At 37.8% G+C, this 23,612-nt stretch overlaps 1 protein-coding gene across 11 annotated transcripts in view; it reads left to right on the forward strand.

Moving 5' to 3' along the window:
* The window catches only part of LOC136254412 (N-alpha-acetyltransferase 50-like), an 854,489-nt gene that overhangs the window by 357,371 nt on the left and 473,506 nt on the right, over positions 1 to 23,612 (forward strand). The window lies entirely within an intron of this gene.

Consider the following 23,612-nt stretch of genomic DNA (forward strand, 5'->3'; position numbering starts at 1 on the left):
CAGTCAACTCCCGTGCGGGCGCCTCAGATAAGTACAGCCTAGAAGAGGAAAATAATGTAGACTAGCTACATATTTTAATAAGAATATAATTGTTGCAATTCTTTCAAAAATTAGAGTAAGCCACCGATGTTCGGCCACCAGGAATTTTCTGACACTCGTACGCAGAAACTATGCAACGTATTCCCTTGCATTTTGCATTGCTATTACCTTAGACCCTCACCATTTAGCCCACCAAGTTCCGTAGGATTTCTTCAAGGACTGTGTGTTTGGCGAGCCAATAAGCATGTGTCCGAATCGCATGACGTTTTGGCCAAAAGTATGGATTATTATTTTGTTACTGTGCTCTGAGAAATCAAAAAGATTGTTGTGCACAGGTGTGATCATAATGCATGTTCAGGTTGGTACAAAACTCATCTAAGGTAGGGGAGTGAATTACAAAGGGGAGGGGTGTTTATAATATCCTTCCCTTGATGGACGATGATTAGGTATTAGATCATTTGTAGGCAGCGGCGGAGGAAGTAGTTGATATGAGGGGCAGGGGCGTAGCCAGGATTTTTTGAAGGGGGGTTCCAGCACCAGCTTTGAGTTACTAGAAGCAGGGGTCTGGGGGCGCAGCCCCCAGCCGCCGAGAGGCTTTCAATATTTTAATAAATTAAAACTCAGCAAATTGCTATATTTTATGCAAAAAGTACATTAATTATGATGCATTAAGTGCCCCTGGGATGAAGTAGTACTAGATAAAGTCACCTAGTGGAAACAGACAGCGTAACACATAGAGACACATATAGTAATCTGTAAGTGATGGTTATATCTCACTGTGGTAGAGGGGCCATGAATCCACTGATACAAATGACAATCAAAACAATATAACTATACAAATATGCATAGCATGAATTCATTTCGCATAACACAAGTGATAAATTACTGGAGCTCTATATATCTTTAAACACTGCACACCAAAGCTATAGCAGTATAAGGTCATGCTAAGTTTTGCATTTAATGTTGGAATGTCTGAAAAACTTCATATGGACATGGATATTTACATGCATGTTCTATTAGAGTATACCTGACTGCTCTATTAGAGTATATACCTGACTGCTCTATTAGAGTACATTGATCTTTTAAACAAGTTTTGAAGAGGGCTCATGTTACCTCTGTAAATCCTTCCCTGAGAGATGAATGTAAGTTTTATAAATTATTGTGCTGTGCCATTACACTATATTGCTCACTTATTTAATATTTTGTCCTGCCACACTAAATGGTGTGTTAGGATCCTGCTTGCAGAAGTCTAAATTTTACAGGGGGGTTCCTGAACCCCCCGGAACCCCCCCTCCCTACGCCCCTGAGGGGAGGCTGGGCTAACCCAGACTTATTTCTATAGTTTGGTAAGGTGAGACCCCAAAAAAAAAGGTCACAACCAACTGACAAGAGCTTTCCACCTCACCAGCTACCATTCTAGCTGATAAACTACATAAAATCCTTACATAGCTCGCTACACACTGACTACTTTATTAGAGTGACTGCTCTATTAGAGTATCTCGATCTTTATCACGGTTTTCAGCCCCACTCCAAGAAAGATAATTTCGTTGTGATATCATTCTGAGGGGGGCAAGCCCCCCCTCAGCAGACCGAGGGGGGGCTTTAGCCCCCTAGCTCCCCCTTTTCCGCCGCCTATGTTATTTTTATTTATTTATTATTTTAATACTTTTTAATGCAGTTCAGGACTGCATTAAAGGTCAGTGGGTAATAGATACCCACTGCCAAAGAAACATACATACAATACAGAGCAATAACTAATAATTACAACTGTTAGTTACTTATAATTACAATAGATAGCTAGAGTTTGTTAAAATTGGTAGAAATTGGCGTTCTAGAGCAGCGGTGGCAAGGGCACAAAAGGTGAAATGTACAAGCTCTCTCAGGGTTGAAGTTATTAGTAAAATGCGACCATAAGTAGTTAGTTAAACGATATTTAATTGTGTTGGTAGATAGTGAAAGATCAATGACTGGTAAGTAATTGTATAGTCTGGCTATCCTGTTAAAGTAAAAATGATGTTGTGTTACTGATGATGTCCTTGGATGATTCAGTTTTTGGTTAATCCCAGATCTGGTGTTGCCTCTTGCAAAAGTAATGTAGTTGTAGATGTTAAAATTATCAGTGGGTGACTTTAATGATTTTATTAGAAACAGTATATCTTGGAGTTCGTAGTGATACATGAGAGGCAGGAGATGCAGTTGTTTCAGTCTGAGTTTGTATGAGGATGTATAATCGTTAAGAATATATTTAGTGGCTCTTCGTTGAATGCGTTCTAGTGCAGTAATGTCTCTTATTAGTTGAGGCCTCAATAGTTGTGAACAATATAATAGTTGTGATCTGACTAGTGCTAGGTATAGACGTTTCTTTGCCTCAGCACTGTTAACCTGGAATGTTCTTCTGATAAGTCCTAAGGTTTGGTAAGCTTTCGTACATATGTTGTTATAGTGTGCTGACCAGCTGAAGTCAGATGTGAATGTTACTCCAAGATCTTTATGCTGTGCTAGACATTTAATAGGATTTCCATTGATGGAGTATGTAGGGGGGACTGTTGTAGTCGAGAAGAAACGTAAATGAATAAATTTGGATTCGTGGAAAGGTAAGTCAGTCAGGGTGCTCCAATTAGAAGCTCTGTTGATATCAGTTTGTAACTTTGCAGTATCTTCACGAGATCTAATTGCATATAGAAGTTTGGTGTCATCAGCGTATATAAAAGGAGTTGCAAATTGAATGAATTCGGGTAGGTTGTTAATGAAAATGACGAATAACAAAGGTCCCAAGACACTTCCTTGGGGCACCCCTGAGTAGGTATACTTAGATTGCCATTAATTATCTTATACATTGTAGTTATCTTAGACTTGTTTCTTCTTTCTTCGAGGGTAGGTAAATTAATGATAACATCATTCTTATTACACTACTAAATCTAGAAAAATTATTGTAGCAAAATCTGGCTGCTCTCCTTTGGATGGATTCAAGTTGGTTTATATTGGTGTGGGTGTGGGGGGACCAGACAGAGGATGCATATTCAACAATGGGGCGGATCATCATCTTGTAACAATTGTTCTTAACAGAAACAGGGCATTGGTGAAGATTACAATGCAAATCCATTAACCTGGTTTGCTTTGCTAGTGACTCTTTGAATGTGTTCATTCCATGATAGTTTCTGGTCAATGGTGACCCCAAGATATTTTGTGTGAGGAACCTCAGAGATGATAGAATTCTCCAGATGATAGCTATAAATGATGGGATTTCTTTTATTGGTAATTCTCAAGTGTTCACATTTCTTAATGTTAAATTCCATCAGCCAAGTATGAGCCCATTCAGTAAGTTTGTCAAGGTCCTGTTGTAGGGCTATACAATCGGATTCGGAATGTATGTAAGAGTACAGTAGGACATCATCTGCATAAAATTTAACTTTATTATTGACACAAGCAGGGAGATCATTTATATATAATAAAAACAGAAGTGGTGCAAGTACAGTACCTTGGGGTACACCAGAGAGAACTTGTTTAGAGTAGCTGTTTTTCCCTTCTAGCACTACATACTGGGATCTGCAAGTTAAAAAGGACTTAATCCACAATAGGATAGATCCATCAATCCCATAATGTTGGAGCTTGAGGTAGAGTCGGGAATGTGGAACCTTATCAAAGGCCTTACTAAAGTCAAGTAGAAGTACATCACATTGGCCTTTTTGATTCAAACACTTGGCAAAGTCATTTACCGTGGAAATTAATTGTGTTTCGCAACTCCTTTTGTGACGGAAACCGTGTTGTTCATTGCATAGAATGTTAAAGGATGTTAAATGATTAGATACACTATATGTGACCAGATTTTACAGAACCGATCCAAATCGCACATCAGGCAAAATCAAACTAACACCACCAGTGGATAGCTACACCATCGTACTACAAGTTTTGACCCTCAGCACTACTCAAACTACACGAGGCTGGTTTTTACACACGTCTTTTCTGGGTGGTGTGGAGTGCTCAAATGGCGGTTTCAGGCCTTGTGAAGGACCTGGCTTGGCAAGAGTCAGTGGCTTACTGGTGGACAGCCTTATAATGTTGGCCAGACGTGTTCTCTGTTGATTTTGCTACATATCAGCCACTAAGGAGCCAGCACAGCCCTGTAATCTCGTGTCTGGACTCCAATCGTGGTCTGCCTCCATTTTGAGGTCTAACTTTTGCCCTCCCCACCACCCCCCAGCCTCCACCCCTTTGTGAGCACTCGTGATACTACTTCGCTCGTCCAACTGCTCAGATTTTCTATCTTATTTGGCGGGAAACTGTACAAGCAGCTACAAGTACTGGAAGTGGCTTGAAAGGTAACAGATTGATGCATCTTTTGTGTAACTTTCATACGCGTGCTTGCTATCCTTGGAGAGTTATGCTGGCTTCAATTCTTTAAAACCGTTTATCTCGGAACTTCCAATGTGCGATTTGGATCGTTTTTCCAAAATCCAGTCACATATGCTCTAATATTTTACAGCAGATACATGTAAGGAACACAGGTCTATAGTTGCATGGGTCTGATTTATTACCTTTCTTATAAATAGGAACTACCTTCGCAGTTTTCCAGATACTTGGTAGTGTACCTTGATCTAAAGAAGCCTGGAAGATCAATGATAAGGCTGGGGAGATTTCAGGATTTTCGGACTGTAGCTCGCAAAGCACAATAAATGCACGGATTTGGATGAAATTTGGCATGCAGCTAGGGTAATCACTCAAGGTTCAGCCCACCAAGTTTCAGCTTATAAATCGATTCTATGCCTCAGTAATTATTAAATCTATAAGCGCATGTAGGCGTATCAAATATCGGACATTTATTGCCGCGAAAAACTACAACTGCTGATCAAATTTTTGAGCAAATTCAGATGATTTCAGCTTTTACACACTATAAAGAGCAAACAAATCACAACTGATTGTTATTTGAGAGCTCATATATCTTGTGACAGTCTGCAACTGCTCAGCTGACAAACTAGCTATGCGCACAGAGATAGGGTCCGCAAACCGAAAAATCGGTATCTTCAAATTAACTTACAAACTATAATCATGTGTAGAGGTAGGTCTAATCAAAAAAACACTAGAGTGGCAGCAAATTTCGTCCTTCTCCTCTAGTGATAATAACACAAAATACCTTGAATTCGATCGATTTTTCGCCCTTGTAATTTGCAGTGTTATTCTTTTGGGCCAAAACTCGTTCTCAAGCTTTGAGAGGTTGTCCACTCTTACTATGGAGTATAGGTAGTTTAATATTAATGACCTACCACTATCAATCAATGCCAACATTGGTCTGTATGCTGAGGATACCATACTTTATACTGTTATTCACTCTACATCCGACTGTTTATCACTTCAAAATGATCTCAACTCCTTATCACAATGGGGCACTAGATCTGGTATGTTTTTAATCCTGATAAAAGTGTATTCATGAGAATCACTCGTAAACACACATACAACTACACCATTAATGACATCTCTATCAAAGAAGTTTCATCTACTAAATATTTAGGAGTTACAATCACCAATGACTTGTCTTGGTCTACACACATTACTAACATCACATCCAAAGCTCTATCAGTCAAAGCATTCCTACAGAGAAATCTTAAATCCTGCTCAACTCAAATCAAATTGAAATGTTATAATGCCATGATAAGACCAATCTTGGAATACGCCAATCCTGTCTGGTCCCCTCACATCAGAAGAGACATTGATAAGCTTGAATGAGTACAGAGGCAATCTGCCAGATTCATTATGGCTGACTTCTCGCATTTCAGCAGCGTAACTAACATGCTCATTGACCTTAATATTCCCAGCTTAGAATACCGCAGACAAGTATCCAGTATCACCCTCCTCTACAAAATTGTTCATAATCTCATTGATATATCTCCTGTTGATTTAATCCCTGTCACTTCTAACACCAGAGGACATGACCAAAGATTTCATCATATCTATGCAAGGACCAATCAGTACAGTAATTCATTCTTTCCTAGATCAATGAGACTGTGGAATTCACTCCCACCTGACCTAATCCAACAACAATCATTACAAATTTTTAAGTACCAACTGAAATTATTATTACTTTCCCCTACCAATTAGTAATCCCATAATCAATCATATTGTAAAACATTTTGTATACATGTTTCATATGTGCGTTAATCCTCAAACTGAGGCTGCACATTTTTGGAAAATAAATGAATAAGTAAATAAATAAATAAAATACAATTAATTGATATTTGGTAGTGACGTCGCGCGCATCGCCGATTGGCGAAAAAAAAGACGTTTCGTGATCTGGAGCACAGCAGACTTGCAGGAAATACTGCAACATTTACTGCAGTGATCACCTCTAAGTCAAGTACCTGTGTGCAGAATATGGTGTGGATTGAAGTTTATTGACCATCTGGCTGAGACCAGCCTCGCCAAATTTAGTAAAAATTCCTCCGCGATCCAACAAATACTGCAGTCTCGTGCACATAAGCACCTGTAAGTGTGTTGAATTATGGAAATGATGGCTCAGAACAAGTATAAACTTACAGCGAAGGCTTGATTACTGACGGCAAATTTTACACTTAGCCGATATATAATAATGCAATTTATTGTACAAAACCAAAACTCTCGTAATAAAAATTTTACGGCACTCACATAATATCACTGGCTTGATATGATGATAAATCCCTGTGAGCACAGTAAGATGATCTTTTCTGTAGCAAGGATGGAGTCCAGAGGCCTCGTGTGCATGGCTAAATCTATATAACTATAGCTATATACATATTATACGTATACATGCAGGTTATCATACTGTAGCACTTTTTGATAGCTAAATCAGAGCTTATCTGGTCATCTACTTTTATGTAATACTCAGATGTAGTAGCATGTAAGGTTTGGTGGTATGCTTTCCAGGAAAAAATTTACATGCCTTGAATTCACATCAGCATGGAGAACTATCATACAAAGCTGTGATATTTCCTGGTAGCTATAATTTTGCACTATAAAGTATCAACTTATTCAGTCTCAATCATGTATATATAGCTATTATATCACATCCTATGTAAGATATTAAAAACATAGTAACTATTACTTCCATAACACAAAATCTCCAAAACTGAAGTTTAGTTATTTGTGATTTGGAAGAAATTTTGATCATAGTTGTCAATACAATCTTAAGATACACTGAAACTTTTAGAAAAGTTTAAGATACAAAAGAAGTATATACAAGTTACTGAAACAGTGAATTAATTCCACGATGAAGAAACAGATGAGCAAGAGTACTTCTTGGTACTATGCAGATGGCTAGGCACCAGCCTATTATGCTGGCATAAGTTTGAGCATAATAGGTGTTTGAAAGCATCAAGCATAATGCTAGCATAATAGACAGAATAATTGTCATACTGTAAGTAAAAATGCATGCCATAGAAAAAGATCACCTTACAATAACAGAACAGTCGATGCCATTCATATGGCATTAAGTAATTATTTGACATGACTGTTATTATAGTTTACAATGTAGCCAAATTCTTAATGCACAACGAGTACATTTCAGTTGTTCATAAGTCAAAGTTTATCATTATTCATTAGAAAGTAACAAAACATGGGAGCTGTAGCAAAAAGTTTGAGCATAATTATGAGCATAATAGACAAAAATTTTGAGCACTGCAGCATAGCATAATAGGCGAAATTAAAAGCATAATAGGCTGCATGGTGCCTATAGATGGCAAATTAACAGGTATACCCAAAACTGCATGTCTTTACAGCATGTGTTATACACAGTCTTGGATGGATTAAATGTAGGCAAAGTTTGCTATCATAGCAGTATAATACATCACACAGCACACGATGATCTAGTTAGAAGTTGGAGGTTAATTTAAAATTTATATGTAGTTGCATGTGTAAAGAGTATATATACTTTCTTAATACTTTGTGATACAAATGGCTCTATACAGTGTATATTGTAAGCATTGAAGATATGCCACTCATGATTCATTTAGGGATGGCCCTCGTATACATATATGTAGAGCATAATTATGTGGTCAGTTCTGAAGAGAATCAAGTACTCAATATCTTAACGATTTCAGCTGTGTTAATGGCTTGTGGTGAATGCTGAGCACATTTTGAACTTCCACTGTTTGTTGCAAATATGATTAGTAAGTATATTTCTGCATTTCACGAACTTCTTGTATTAATTTATTATTACCATCAACTATAGACTTGGAGCAAATTTGGTTTTGATAGCCACCATGATATTAATTGCTCCCATGCATAAGTGGGCTCAGCATGCACATACTAAATATAGTACATTGCATAATATCATCATGCAAATGTAGATACTAGTGTATGTCTAGACTGTACCACCTGTTGAGTATGAGGAAGAAGATACTTTTAAAAAGGCACAATAGTTTTACTGTAGCATGCAGTATACAGCTATATGCCTGCATTAAATTATATAAGTTCCCCACAATAAATTACTTTTAAAACTCTGGAAAATCGGTATCACTGGCAATCTTTGGTTGTGGTTTAGATCTTACCTCAACAACAGACAGCAATGCGTTCGCCTTAATGGTTCACATTCCACCTTCTTACCAGTCCTATCAGGTGTGCCTCAAGGGAGTATTCTAGGACCACTTTTATTTCTTATCTACATCAATGACTTATTTTTATCTGTCCGTTCCTCTAATGCTCTCTCCTTTGCAGATGACACAAAATGCTATAAACAAATTCTTGAACATCTAGACTCCATACAACTTCAACAAGACCTTGATTCAATGGCAAACTGGTCTAGAGGTTGGAACCAATTTTTTAACACCAGCAAGTTTTATACATCTATCATTTAATACAAAATTCCCCACATCCTATTTCATAGATGACACTATAATCAAAACTTGTAGTACTCACCATGACCTCAGTGTCATTTTATCAACTGATTTATCTTGGAAAAATCATTATAACCATATATCAGCTAAAGCCTATAGAACCCTTGGACTACTGAGACATACCTTCAGCCACTCAGTTGACATTCCAACCAAGAAAACTTTGTATTTAGCATTAGTTAGATCACAATTACTTTACTGTTCTCCTTTATGGCACCCCTACCTTATTTGCGACATCTCTACTTTAGAAAGAATCCAACGCCGGGCAACCAAATTTATTCTAAATGACTATATATGTAACCGATTACAAAACACGTCTTATCAAACTTAACATGCTACCACTGATGTACACCTATGATCTTTATGACATACTCTTCTTCGTAAAATCAATCCAGCATCCATCTAATCATTTCAATATCAGTAACTATGTCAACGTTTGCCACAATCCTACCAGATCCTCCACCAGCAACAAGCTTCAACACAATTTTACACCATCCAACAAACAAAGTAACTTCTACTTTAACAGATTACCAAGAACCTACAACAGTCTACCAGTACTTGACTTAAATCAACCTTTTTCCACCATTAAATCACAGTTACTCAAGATCTTCTGGCAGCATTTTACAAACAATTTTGACTCTGACAATCCTCACAGTCTGCAATTTGTTTGCCCTTGTAGTGCCTGCTCCAAGTTTCCTCGCCCACCAAACTTTAGCAGTAATTAATAAAAAATTTTTCTTGCTCTCTCTTAAAATAAGTACTTATGTAAGTAAGTTTATTATTAAATACACATGTAAGTTTTAAAATTATAGGATAGTTCAACTATATATCAAATGTAAATGTATGTAATAACTTTAGCCAGCTAACTTAATTTTTATACATTCAATTGTAAATGTAAGTTGTACATATACTTTTTCTGGCTGTGGGCACCAGTTGCCCACAGACCTTTAATGCAGGCCTTGCCTGCGTTAAAAAGCAGTTAAAATAAAATAAGTCTGTTTACACCAATGCAATGTAACTATATATAACTCTCCAATAGAGCAGTCAAATGTAATTATATAGAACAGTCAGAAAATGATTTTTATATATACATTATGTCACTACTGAAATTTTAAACCAACAATCACAAAATGATTATTTAACTGCACTCAGAGTAGTTGTCAAGTACATTCCACATTTTTTCCCGTAAAATTAGTTATAATAGTTATACGAGAGGGTGGTTTTGGCAATATAAATCGCGTTTAGCATGCCGTTATTGCTTAAAGTGTACGTGCTTTCGCTAGAAGTTTATACTTGTCCTGAGCAATAATTTTCATAATTCAACACACTTAAAGGTACTTGTGTACACGAGATTGCAGTATTTTTTGGATCGAGGAGGAATTTTTACTAAATTTGGTGACGCTGGTCTCAGCCAGATGGTCAACAAACTTCAATCCACACCATATTCTGCACACAGGTACTTGACTTGAAGGTGATCTCTGCAGTAAATGTTGCAGTATTTCCTGCAAGTCTGCTGTGCTCCAGATCACGAAATGTCTTTTTTTCGCCGATCGGCGATGCGCGCGACGTCACTACCAAATATCAATTAATTATATTAAACTTCCTATACTCCATAGTAAGAGTGGACAACCTCTCAAAGCTTGAGAGAGAGTTTTGGCCCAAAAGAATAACAATGCAAATTACGACGTCGAAAAATTGATTGAATTCAAGGTATTTTGTGTTATTTTCACTAGAAGAGAAGGACGAAATTTGCTGCCACAGGCACTATAGTGTTTTCTTGATTAGACCTACCTCTACACATGACTATAGTTTGTAAGTGAATTTGAAGATATCGATTTTTCGGTTTGCGGACCCTAACAGAGAGCCACAAACACCTGCTGCATAGCCACAGCAAACTGTAAAATCTTTATTGGAATATTCTCATGAGAAATGATACAGCATGCAAGAATTGTGAAGAGATTTTTACTGTCTCCACAATTGCGACGTGCCTTTGAAGCTGCATCAGAGCGAGGCGCATCGTGTTGGTTACAACGCTACCTATTACTGAACATGGGTTTGCCTTAAGCAGGGAGGGGTTTCATGATGCCCTGTGTTTAAGATTTGGATGGTAACCTGTTACCTTGCCTCAGACATGTGTTTGTGGTAAACCCTTTTGTGTGGAGCATGCCTAATTTACTTGTCCCTGTGGCAGGTTTCCATCTATCCGCCACAATGAAGTCAGAGATTTAACTGCAAGTCTGTTGAGTGAAGTGTGCAGTGATGTTGGTGTTGAGCCTGCTCTCCAGCCTCTTGATGGTGAGCCATTCAGGGGCGGATCCAGAGTTTGGAAAGAGGGGGGGCACCTTGCTGAGAAAAACAGTTGAACACCAAAAAAAAGGTCACAACAATAATAACTAGTTATCCTTTACCAAATATATCACGTCTGTTATGTAAAATAAAATCCTATTTATATCTTCATATAGGTAAGCTACACTGCCTCATGAACATTGTGACTGCTTTATTAGAGTAATTGACTGCTCTATTAGAGTATCTCGATGTTGTATATTTCTTGAAGGGGGGGGCATTTGCCCCAAATGCCCCATCCTGGATCCGCTATTGCCATTGCAATTCGCCACTGCCAATAGTGAAGATGGTGCCCGTCTTGATGTTGTTGCCAGGGATTTTTGGGGTCGAAATAGGCAGCGTGCGTTTTTCGATGTCAGGGTTTTCAACCCTTTTGCGCGCTCTTATTTTCGCTCCCAATTGTCCAGATGCTACCAGCTTCATGAACGTGAAAAAAGACGGGCATATGATGAGCGTGTTAGAGAGGTTGAGAGAGCTTGCTTTTCACCATTGGTGTTTGCAGCTACTGGTGGCATGGGGCCCACTGCTACAACATTTTTTAGAAAGCTTGCTTCAATGTTGGCTGAGAAGCGCAGCATTAATTACAACAAAAGCTTATTCTGGCTGCGATGTAGGGTTTGTTTTTCATTGTTACGATCTGCAGTGATGTGTTTGAGGGGTCATCGCTCTTCAGTTGGCCGTCCATCAACTACTAATATTGATCTGGCCTACTCCGAGGGTCGCTTGGAGTCTGGCGGCCTTGTTTGATTGCTGGTATTTCCAGCTGTCCAGCACTTTAACACCTAGTGCTGGGGGTGGTGGCAAGGGCAGTCCATCTAGCCCGGGAAATAAAAATAATAAAAAAATAAATTTTTTTACTGTATCTAAGTGACTGTTCTATTAGAGTAGTTCATTTTGCCTGACTGCCTTATTGGGAGTATCTTTTGTTTTATACAAATTATGGGAAGCCACTAAATAAAACTGATACTATATCATGTGAGAAACCATTGCTTACAACTCTAATAAAATTTGTAATGTGTTCTGTTTATGTTAGATCCTTGATTTTGGAACCAGAAGTCTTGATATTGTCTTGCTCCTTGCAAGTAGCTATAATAACTTAAAATAAACTTAAAAGGGGTACTGAAGCCACTTAAAACTGCGTGGGTATAGCATGCCCTGACTGATGAATTTATACATGCCACTCTTCCTTATAAAATCAGGCAACTACAATAGATGTACATCTAAGTAATTTGGTATATGCCTTTCTTCAGTCCAACACCTATAAAATCTGTGGCATTTTCCAGATTTTTTAGACACTTTGCAATTGCAAGATTAGATCTCATAAAATAAGTATAGCTTGACAATAACACAGTGAAGAGATACATTGCCATAACATACGTATAGCTCTATTGCTACCCACATGTATTCACTATTCTGATTCCTTATCCATTTATTTTAAATTGGATAAGTTTGCATATGTATACAAGTGCAGAAATGCAATGAATACTTTCACACCAACTATTTAGCTACAAAATTTGATTGAGATGTAATGTGAAGTGTATAGCTTGAAGAGCATGCAATGTAGCCCGGATTGTTGCTAGTGCTGAACTACATCCCACAGTAAGTAATTCCACGATAGCTCTGGGGATGATGTATGTGTTTGACATGCATGGTCATGCACTCGAGGTCATTGATTAAGTTATTATTGGAAGGAGTTCAGTTAGACCATGGATGGCTTTACCATTGTAAGGATTGAAGAGTGATCAACATACTGGAACTCTGTATGATGACAGCAAGTAAACCTTGAGTAATTGCATAGCATAATAATAGTGTTTCATATTATAACAGTATACTTTTAATAAGGGAAAATACATGTACAGGCATGTAAAATTGCATGGATGATGCATACGATTTTAGGAAAACAATTACATAGACTCTAAATTGATCCACTTACTATAATGTATTATCATGAGTTTCCAGCTCTTGGATCATAGCAGAGATTATTGATAGCTATGTATACAAATCTTCATCAAAAGTAAGCACCTGATTGCAGCCACTGTCCTACACAATTAATCTTTGCAGGATATATGCAATGGAAGATTGAAAATGGCAACATGCTAGGGATGGTTCAGTTTCCAAGCTTTCATGAGAGAATCAATTTATACAATATTTATCTTTTTCCTCCACTTTGTGTCCATTAAACAAATTGTGCAGTCATTTATGCTTGTCACACTTATTACACAAGTAAAGCCTTACAGTGCAGCTTTGTTATAATTACATCATGCAAATATTATGGCATGATGAAAGCAGCTTTATTGGTTACTTGAATGACAAATGATTCTCACTTTCCAATAATGATTTTTCCTTCAGGGAGGCACAAATATACAGGTGCACTTACAAAAGATTTACACAATAGCAATTCAATGCAAAAATTTGCACAATATTGGCTATATGTATAGTGATGCATAATTAGATCTTTAACAGGGTAAAAATGCTTAAAATCATTCAATCACTTTAAAATAAAGGTTGCACATGGCTTCATGAAAGTTATAGTATATAGTGAATTTAAAAATTGTTAATTTAGAAATGGAAGTAGGGATCAAGCGATAAAAACTACTGAAACAAGTGATTTGAATGATGGCAACTATTACAACATAACTTTGTGGGGAAATCCTTACATTGGCATCTCACCACGTCACCATATATGTTCAATGCCAAAGTAGGGATTTCCCCACAAAGCTATGTTGTAATAGTTGCCATCATTCAAATCACTTGTTTCAGTAGTTTTTATCGCTTGATCCCTACTTCCATTTCTAAATTAACAATTTTTAAATTCACTAGTTTGTTAACTTTTTTTGGTATAGGTATATAGCTATATTATTGATCTTTGGCACTGACTGCTCTATTAGAGTATCTCGATCTTGCTGCTTGCTTTATGCAAGCTGCTCAATTACTAAATTGAAAGGCATGCAGAGTTTCTATCTCCTGTTTTCCACAATTAGTTACAGCTGGACCATTAATAATGGGCGTGGTCCACTGATCGTTAAGTACGAGCGCGCGCTCTGATTGATAAGGGCGTGGCAGTGTGTTCTTACTTCACTAGGCTGTTTGATCGCTTTGCAAGTGTTGCTATATATACAGGCATCTACTTGCCCTTACAGTACGGAACCGTTATTAGTTTTGTGGCGTCCGAATACGGCTGCTCTAAGGAAAGTGTCGATACGAATTATTAACGCCTCCGTGACTGGAAAAGAAGAAGACGATCCGTAATTGAAGATAAAAGGAAAGGCAAAGCGCAGAAGACAGACACTCGTCGGAACCCGAAAAGGCACATCCCAGCAGCGAGTTAAATATTGTGGCAAAGAATGGTGATCCTTCGCTGCTTCGTTTGGCCTGTAGCCTTGCGAATGTGGTCAGGCAGGCAGGCTGGCAGGCAGGCAGGCTGGCAGGCAGGCAGGCTGGCAGGCAGACGAAAATTTCTGTTTTAGCGATTTTTTAGAAATAAAATTCCAGCACTTTTCTAGTCGTTTCCTGATATATAACGCTAGAAATAAAGTTAGAAACTTGAAGACTCTGTAGTTAAAGGTTTATTTGCTGTGTGAGATATTTCTAGGATGATTTTTGAGGGATCGAAATTTGAGGCGCGCGCCAAATCCACCCCGATCCCTACTTAAACAGTACTATCGTACTGTTTGATAAAGGGCATGAAATGGTTCCTTCATATCAGTAGGATTCAGGACTGGGAGATGGTATCAAATTATTTTGCCTTGATATCTAACAAAACTTATAAGCTTACAAGCAATTCCTAGAAAAGAGAAGAGCTAATTCAGAGTGTGAACTTCTTATACTTAGTTTCAAGGGTTACATTTTCAGGAAACTTCTTCGCACTATAGGTATAGTCAAGAGTTCATATATATATATAGGGAGGGATTATTATGAACTCTTGGTATAGCTGTGTATTGGCGGTTAAACAATGTATGGCTTCTTACATGACATTTATTTGCATTATCTGATCATATTGTAAGTATAAGATATACCCTAAAGCAGTCAGACAAATGAACTACCCTAATATAACAGTCGCTTAGATACAGTAAAAATCTCTTCACAATTCTTGCATGCTGTATCATTTCTCATGTGAGAATATTCCCAATGAAGATTTTACAGTTTGCTATGGCTATGCAGCAGGTGTTTGTGGCTCTCTGTGCATAGCTAGTTTGTCAGCTGAGCAGTTGCAGACTGTCACAAGACATGTGAGCTCTCAAATAACAATCAGTTGTGATTTGTTTGCTCTTTATAGTGTGTAAAAGCTGAAATCATCTGAATTTGCTCAAAAATTTAATCAGCAGTTGTAGTTTTCGCGGCAATAAATGTCCGATATTTGATATGCCTACATGCGCTTACAGATTTAATAATTACTGAGGAATAGAATTGATTTATAAGCTGAAACTTGGTGGGCTGAACCTTGAGTGATTACCCTAGCTGCATGCCAAATTCCGTGCATTTATTGTGCTTTGCGAGCTACAGTCCGAAAATCCATACTTTTGGCCAAAACGTCATGCGATTCGGATACATGGTTATTGGCTCGCCAAACCCACAGTCCTTGAAGAAATCCTACGAAACTTGGTGGGCTAAATGGTGAGTGTCTAAGGTAATAGCAATGCAAAATGCAAGGGAATACGTTGCATAGTTTCTGCGTACGAGTGTCAGAAAATTCCTGGTGGCCGAACATAGGTGGCTTACTCTACTAGAAGTGACAACTTCCTCTGGCAGATTTTCTGCATTCTTCACAGTTAATTAATTTTAGTTTCTGACTCCCCGGCTGTATTTACAGGCCTCTCACAGATCCCTATTGGGATGTCGACTGGAATAACTTGCCAACCTCAGTGATTGAGTCGGAAAACTTTAACATATTTACTAACCAATTACTAGACATATAACTTAATATTGTTGTACTGTAATCGTGTCACGTGTATGTGTGCAATTTCCTTGGGGGTTATTTGCTATCTGGGCATATGAGCCTTATCCACAATGATGTTTTATGACATCACGAGAATAAAAATGGCCGCGATAGTTGGAGGACTGTTATACAGGCGCCTATGGAGAAAAATTTTCGATCGCTCACATTTCCGTTAGACATGGAGATATCGACCATTAACCGACAGGTATGGATACGAAGTAACAAAAGCTATTGTAAACGTACGCTATATTTAGAAAAAATTGAAACGCGATAAAACTTGTTCATCGTAATGTCTTATATAAAATTTGACTGTACCTGTTGTTTAGAACTCGATATCTTCTTTTCTGGCTGAAATATGAGCAATTTAAACTTTTTCTCCATAGGCGCCTGTATAACAGTCCCCTAACTATCGCGGCCATCTTTATTCTCGTGATGTCATAAAACGTCATTGTGGATAAGGCTCATTGGCATGCCATCTGCCCAGTATCAATCAACCAATAAATAAATAAATAAATAGCACTTAATATAAAGGCAAGTTATATAGTGCCGGCAGTCACGTGCATTAAAAAATACTTAGACAAAAAACCTAAGAAAGAACAATTATACCACCGATGCTGTAGCTACTCATCTCCTTTTGGCCAATGAAACTTGATTAGCAGTTTTGCGTCATCGCCCGCATGCTTTTTATATACCCGCATGGAATTTCATTATTGGTAATTCAGATCGAAATACTCTAATAGAGCAGTCACTTTTACTCTAATAGTGCAATCAGCTATATTCTAATGGAAAAATCACTTGTTTAGTAGTTACAGAAATAGCTGAATATTCTTATATGGATTAGTAACGTATTTTAGCTATTTAATGCAAGAGTAATCAATGTAGATCTCACTGTTTTTGGGATGTGTGTTGAGCTTTTGGAAAATAATGAATAATGAATAACAACCGCCCGCCCGCATCAAATTTTTAAAAATCTGAGCGAGAAACTGGTAATCAAGTTTCATTGGCCTTCGTTTCTACCTTATAAATATCCGACTGAAGTGACTTCTATATATAACAAGAGTGAAGAAGAAACCAAAGCTAAACCCTAGCCTACTCCTAACCCTATAAGGAACTACTTTTCGCGTCCCCTAAAGTTGAATGCCCGGGGAAACCTACTAGACGCGTGCCCTAAAGTTGAATACTAGGGAAAACCTACTAGACGCGTGCCCTAAAGTCGAATGCTCGGGGAATATTGGACGCGTACCAACTCTAGCTCGCCTAGACACAACTGGTTTGTTTGATAGTCCAGAAAATGATGGACTTGTGCCGGTAAAATAGCCGTTCACGTTCGTAACCGGTGCTGGTACGGCCACTCCAAATAAATTCTCTGTTTCCCGTCCTGGACTCAAGCATATTTGCATGCGGGCGGGCGGGCGGGCGGGCGGTCCATTTCAATTATTTCATTATAAGATTGGTAGACTCTAAGCCATTATTTGCCTGGCATAACCATTAAAGTTGCATAAAAGCATACTTAAGCTTGTTCCTTCATTTTCAGGTTGCAAAAATTGTTCAAACGTGAAGTTTGTGCCAACTCGATAGCACTGCTGACATGTGAGCTGACACTGTTTCAAGATGACTTTTACTGAGCCTCACATTATGCAAGAATAACCGGAAAATAATGGAAGAATACGGAATAATGGAATATTTAGAGCTAATAGAAACTAGATGCGGGCGATGGACGGGAAACAGACAATTTATTTGGAGTGTCCTACTATATCCACTTTGTAATATAAAAACCTTTTGATGGCAAGAAGTCAATGTTTGAGTAGTGGTTGAATGTAGAGAAAATCTCAGATTCCAGCTGTTGAGCCGTCTCCCTTGGCACATGCCTAGATTGCAGTGTTTATTCTAGGGATGTTAGGGCCCCCCCACAAAAAATCTCACACTCCCCCTAAAATTTGAGTGACAACTACACTGTATACTGATTTTAAAATGGCACACAAAACTGTCAAAATGCCTTCAGATTCCTTCTCAGACAGTCTAATCTTTAAAAAGTTCGAGGTAAAAAATGGCACTACCTTAAAATAGAATTTCAAAGGGTATAATGTATGACTCTCAAAAATACCTACACAATAAACTATTTGACATTTGCAGAGACTGTATTAGCCCTGTTTATTAAATTAAGCCTGTTTTCAAAAGAGCTCACTTAACTTTCAAAACTGCATGTACCTTAAATTCAATCTCAGTAAGTCTAATCTTAATTATTTTTAAAGCCAGTTTACCTTCAAATAGCACGCACAACCAACAAAACTACGATCCTATTTAATCTCAAAAAGCTTGATCTTAAAATAATTCTTGTTTTGAGAATGGTCCTATAGCAGCAACATCTGACTGATGTATGAATCTCTAGTAGCTACTCTACCAACCTTAGAATCAGTAAATCACAGGTTGTAAACTTGAATTGGATATGTGTAGCTAGCTGTTATATAGACTTTCACCTGGTTACCCCCAAATTCTTGATCCCCCCCTATAAGAGAAATCCTAAAATAAATTTAAACACTGCTAGATTGCATGTTGCTGGAGATCAATAGCAAGTCACCACTGAGTGTGGGATCTTTTCTGCATTTTTCACAGTTTTAGATACATGTTTCTGACTCCCTGTATTTACAGGTCTAGCCTTCTCACAGGTCCCTAGTGGGATAGCACATAATATAGACTGTTCCAAATGATGGTTGAAGGGAAAAGTGAATCATGGTAAGCATTTAATCTCCTCCCATATTTATCATTTATTTGAATCAGTTGTTAATAAGTGGCTAACTGAATGTCAGTTCAATTAACTTGCATTAATTACAGAACTGGTTTGACAATGTTTAACCATTGTGTGATAGCTATAACCTGTTAGACAATATTAATATATATATATCAGCTATCAGGCAATTCAATCATTGAAGCATGTGCATACATTTAATGGCCTACATTATTCACCCTGTAGATCATACAGTTTACATCATACGAGGGGTGGAGCTGAGGAGACACCTTTTTTAGGGAAGGCAGGCTGGGTGTAACTAGGCTTACTTTATTTTATATTTTTATATTTATTATTAATGGTTCTGAAAAAGACCAAAGTCTTATATAACCATACAAATTAAATTATATATAAATCTACTGTCTCTCTGGTAATCCAATAAATGTCTAGTAATGTCTTAAAAGAAGTTGTGTCCAAAGCATTTACTATATCAGTTGGAAGGGTGTTCCAGTCGTTGATTATTCTGTTAGTAAAAAAATTTAATCTAGTATTGGTGTTGGCCCTTTCCTTATATAACTTCAAACCATTAGATCTTGTGGTGTTACAACTTATGGTAAAAAGCTCTTGATGTGGTACCTCAACTAAGCCCCTTATAATTTTATAGGTAGTTATCATGTCCATTTTTATTTAGGGGATGACATGTCTTTGTGTGCAAAGCACACTAGTATGTGAAGCATGCCAAGGTCTAGGGTCATGCCTCCCAGAAAATGTTTAGACCATTTGAGATTGAATCTGAGAGAGATTTTGGTAGTTTATCAGAATACTACTAATATTAGCTTGATTGTTGTAAGGGTTACTGCTCTATTAGGGTACCTCAATCTTGAGGCATTAGTATCCAGTGGACCTACAAAGGGGTTTGAGGGCATGTCATCCTCCTCAAGGAAATTTTTATGAATCTGAGAAATTGTTGACTGTTGTATTAGGGTGACTGCTCTATTAGGGCATATCAATCTTGATTCATATGGAATCCAGTTGACTCACTGGAGTTGAGTTGCAGGTAACTAAGCATTTGCGTAGTTAGCTATTTGGTGTTAATCTTTTTGACAGGGGCTACAGCCCTCCTTGTCCCCCCCTTCTCCACCACCCCTGCATAATACTGTATAATACTGTTCCATATATCTACACTTACTGTCAACTATTTCCTTCAGCCCCCAGCTAAGATTTGCAAGGTATAAACAAACTTAAAGGGGGCCCTGCCAGGGCTAAATCTATAGGACGAGGTTGGAAACTTTGTACATAAGTAACATGAAACAACTTCGGGATAATTCTGAACTCAAACTCAAGTATTGAAATTTGTCAAAATGGTATCAACTGTGCTAGTGCTGCTAGTTGCCAGCATCCTGAATTTTACAGTTTAAATGACAACAATAATAGCTAATGGTCTATAGCTATAGCTATAGTGATGACATTGTAAAGCTGATCCCTTGACTTAGTAAATAGAACCCAAACCTAAACTTTTTACTAGCTATTAGAACAATGAACTTGGTTCCACAGATAGTAGAGGGTGTGTTAGTGCCCTATACTATCCAATTCTATTGTCTGTTACAAAAATCAAACCTCTTCCAAAAAAATATCCCTACCAGGTAGGGTCTTCAATAAGACTTTGCAGCCTCCTCCTGCATGGTTCTACTAGAACATTGTGGCAAAGATTAGAGTCATTGTTCTTATAGCTCAATCATTTGTGGTAGTGATGACAGAGGTACTCCAAATCAAAAGAAATTTCAATTTCTAATAAGGACTCTTTTCCTGCAAGATGTTGTTTTGATTGTGTAGATGTCTACTGGCAATACACATCAATTATTATGACTTCTCCATATGTATCCCATATTTTTTGTTCTAGGATTCTGTAGAGCTACTTGTAGTTATTATCCAGAAAATAATTATACATTTGTTTGTTGAGTCTTTTTTTTCAAATGTTAGAAAGATAATGCAATTAGCTACTTATAATCACATTGTACAATTAACATAACTAATGCTACAAATATATGTAACTAGCTACTACTACCACTACCACTACCACTACTACTACCACTACCACTACCACTACCACTACCACTACCACTGCACTACATACATGTACAAGGGAAATACTATAACTAAGGGTAGAGGGGAGTTTCGTCCTCATCACTATCCTGAAGAGCCCAATACATTAAGATCATCTTTGCATTACTTTGCCTCAGTGCAACAGAAAGCTGTTAGAGCAAGTTTTATCTTGCCAGTTTGGGAGTGACACCACTTCGAGGAATGGTACGATCAGCAATATTTTTTGACATTTTTAAAGCAAAAGGAGTCCACACTCCAAAGCATTCCACTACTAAAGGAACAAAATCAGCTCCAACCTTCTCCACAGCTGCCAAATGTTTCTCACCTCTCCAGCTGCAGCAGCTACCCCAGCACAACAAGCAGAGGAGGAAATAAAGGCTGGCTGAATAGTGCTGCATGTGGAGACATCAAAATTATTTGCAGAATGGCTATGTTTGAAAGTCCGCATGAAAATATCACCAGGCCATAGGCCATTATCATACGAAGCCCCCTGTTCATTGAGAACACCAGGATGGTCTTGAGAAAAGGTACTGTAAATGATGGTAACAAGAATGTCATGATAATGGATTCTCATAGGACCATGAGAACAGCCTAAAAGATGATCACCAAGGAGAGAGCAAGTGCACAGTGGAGAAACAGGAAACAAGGTTACTCCAAGCCACAGGTGTAATCCAAAAAACAAATTCTGGGCTGGGGATGGCCAAGCTAGGACATGCTCTAGGAATAGCTTTAAGCCAGCCACTACTTGTACCCGAAGGGTTTGCTAGAGCAGTTAAACATGACCAATCCTCAATACTAAGAGAAGAAGTTAAGTCATGGAAGATGTGTTGGTCTTATATACAGTAGCATGCATGCAGATCTTGTTGAGAGGCTGGGAAAGTAATATATAGAATTACTAGAAATAATTATCAGAAAAAGCTGTGGCAGCAGCCTCTTCATCAGGAAAACTGAACTGGTCAACATCAACAGAGAGAAGGATAGAAGCCGTTAAGTCATGGACACTGTTACATGATCCTATAAAGGCAGCCAAAGCAGATGGGACAGACTCACACATTCTAAACCTCCAAATCAAAAAGGTAAGGAGGCTTGACACCATGAAGAGTCTGAAAGGCTGTGCTGCATAATATGACCAAGACAAGTGCAAAGGTTAAGGTCAGATTTGCGGAGAAAAGGCTTCAGTATGGAGAAAGGCACAGTGCAAAGGAAATGAATAATTTTACAGCTACTTATAATAAACAGCTACGCAACAGATGAAGTTCAACCTGAGGGTCATCCAATATTGCAAGTTTGTCTTGAGTCAAAGTCACCTTATCCATACAAGAAGAAAGAAAGTCCTTAAAGAAATTATTATCACCCCAAAGTGGAGAACCCAATAGTTCCAAGCCAGAGACTCTTTTGACATCAGGGAGAGTTCAAAAAAGGAGTTCCCAGAGGGCCAAACTTGGAGAAATTCAAATGAAGTCCAAAATCTGGCCTTCGAGTCGTAAAGTGAGACAACATAGTGATAGTAAAGAGGATCGTCTGCCAACTAATGTGCCATCATCAAGGTACCAACATTCACTGTGAAAAAAAAGGGATATAAGATGGTATTTCCAGTGGCTTATTGAATACAAAAAAGCTTGATATAGTCTGTATTATACTAACAATCTCATGTAAGATGTGTTAAACATACTGAAACCATATATGTGATGGTGTAGTGTGGGCATTATATTCGATATAAGCTATTTCAGGTAATGTGATAAATAAACTGAAACCATATATGTAATAGTATAGTATGCATTATACTAAAGTATAACATGAGTATCATACAGGGTTTATATTAAGGCTTATTTGTATTCAATAAGCTACTGGAAATACCATCTTATATCCCACCTTTTCCACAGTGATTTAGCTGTACAAGATCATGAAGATGGACAGAGTCAATGAATTGTAAAATAACCAGTGAAAATACATGTAGTAAAGGGTCTAAAGAGTTCCCTTGTTGCTCCCTTATAGAAGTTAGCAGTCGTCTACTACCAAAACGTGCTAAGAGTAGCACCACTTTACCCAAGTAAATACTGTATCTCTGGAAAATCTTCAGACACATGAGCAAAAAAGCTGAACGATCACCTTCATTAAAACCATATTTCATGTCTACCTTCAATAAAGCTAAAAAAAGTAGAATCTGAAATTGCTATGCCTCTAAACAGATTGATAGCCGTCTCCCAAATCTTAATTACCCTAACCATAATCTGTCAGTACAAGACATTCATGCCCAACTTTTCAATTCATATAAAGGTAGCTACATTGGCAAGAGGTGGACTACCAGAAAATGGGCTCCCTTCAACAGTATTGTTACACAGTGATTACTGGAGTATATGATACAGTACGTCATTCTGTTCATGTTAGAGTTGACATTCTATTAGGTATGTAATTATTAGCTAAGCAGCAGATATCTTCAGTGCTTTCACTACTTGGTAGCTTGAGGTTCTTAATTTTTGGCAGTGCTTCAATTTGGTAACTAGTAGCATTCAAACACTTTTGACATCACTTGACATTACTTGAAGCTTGAGTCTCAGTATCTCTCTGTCCAATCACTCTGATGGCTGCTATAGCAATTGTTGTCCAA

This window comes from Dysidea avara, chromosome 1 (genome assembly GCF_963678975.1).
Source record: "Dysidea avara chromosome 1, odDysAvar1.4, whole genome shotgun sequence".
In the NCBI taxonomy this organism is placed as follows: domain Eukaryota; kingdom Metazoa; phylum Porifera; class Demospongiae; order Dictyoceratida; family Dysideidae; genus Dysidea; species Dysidea avara.